Source organism: Geospiza fortis, unplaced genomic scaffold, assembly GCF_000277835.1.
Source record: "Geospiza fortis unplaced genomic scaffold, GeoFor_1.0 scaffold23, whole genome shotgun sequence".
Lineage (NCBI taxonomy): Eukaryota > Metazoa > Chordata > Aves > Passeriformes > Thraupidae > Geospiza > Geospiza fortis.
In genome coordinates this window covers 11,364,653-11,366,267 of record NW_005054303.1, presented here as the reverse complement: position 1 = coordinate 11,366,267, position 1,615 = coordinate 11,364,653, and positions in this window count along the sequence as shown.

Below are 1,615 nucleotides of genomic sequence, written 5' to 3'. Positions count from 1 at the left end.
GGAAAGAGTCAGGATTCTGGCAAATGCTGTTTCTGACTGAACAAGTGAAATCCTGCCCCCATTGACACCGGGGGCACATTCAATTTGCCCTTGTTGAGGCCAGAGTTTCAACTCTTATTTTTGTTGATCATTTTGGAGAGGCCATCAGGGAAGAAAAGAAGAAAACAAGAATTCCATTAACAGGGACCTCTTGCCCCAGAGCAGGTGTAAGAGCACACACAGGCTGAGTGCTGGAGTTAAGCGTGGGAGATGTGAAAAATGTGTATTTTATGATTGGCTTTTAGCAAATATTAAAATGAATATTAGATGTGTTATGTTAGAAAGTTATGCTGTAGTAATTGTCTTAAGTAGTGTGCTAAATATTGTTTTAGGTTATAACACAAGGTTAAAATAGAAACTATGCTGTGTAAGATACTTTTTTTAAAGAAAGGACTCACAGTGAGATAGCAGCCACAGGACACCTAAATCTTTCAGAGAAAGAGAATTTATTGCTCCATTATCAGAAGAAATGAACTTCTTCCTGCCTTGCTCAGCCCTGAAGATCCCGTCAGGATTCAGAGGAAGAAGCTGACCCTGACCAGACAAAATCCTATATTTGAATGGAATTTATGCCTCATGTGTGAGGTGTATGAATATGCAACAGGCTGTTGTTTTTAAGGGTTAATCCTCTGTCAACGGGTGTCCTTTTTCGGGTTTATTTTGCCCAGAAAAGGTACCCAGACTGTCCATAACTCTTTGTTTCTATTGTCTCATATTGTCCTAATCCAAATTGTCCAAATTGTTATTACTCTAATTATATTGCTATTTTAATAACCATTTTATTACTATTAAACTTTTAACATTTTAAAAACAAGCGATTGGCGTTTTTCACAGGAAAGCAGCTGAACACGAGCCACCCGTGGATGCTTTTTTTCATCCACCTCCACAATGCTTTATTTTTATTTTTATAAGAGCTATTTCAAAGGCAAAGTAAACCCCCTTTAGATGCATTTCATTGCTTTCCAGGTTTTAAGAAGTCTGGGGGAGCAGAGGGGCTGGGGGAACCCTGGCCATTTCCCCGCTCTGATGTTATTTAGCTCTTGTCATGCTCTGTTTGTTCTCGTGGCCATTTCGAGCCACTAATGCGGCACCACAGCCCGGGCAGGGCTCTCCCCGGGGCTGGGGATCTCATGTCAGGAGGGTACGATCCAATTCACGTTCACATGGATACATTAAATCTTTTTACTCCCTGCCTTGTCAGGAGAAGCCGATCTCTGCGCGGGGAGAGCGCCCCAGCCCATAAACAGCAGTTTTGTGTGCTCGCTGATACAGAATGGATTGTCACTAAACCTTTCAGGCATTGTTGTCAAGGTCAATAATACTGATCTGCTTTAGCACAACACGGGGGTGGGAAGGGGAATTCTGTCAAGATATGACCTTTAAAAGACCTCGTCTTTGGAGAATCAAAATTTAAAAAAAATATATATATTGTGGGAAGGATGTTATTTTGGTACCTTTGGGCTTATCTGAGCTGGGAGTAATTATCCATGCCAGCAAGAGAACAGCTTGAGAAATTGCAATGAGGCAACCAGGGCACTAATGTGGTGAGTTCACCTAAGGATGTTTAAACTTCATT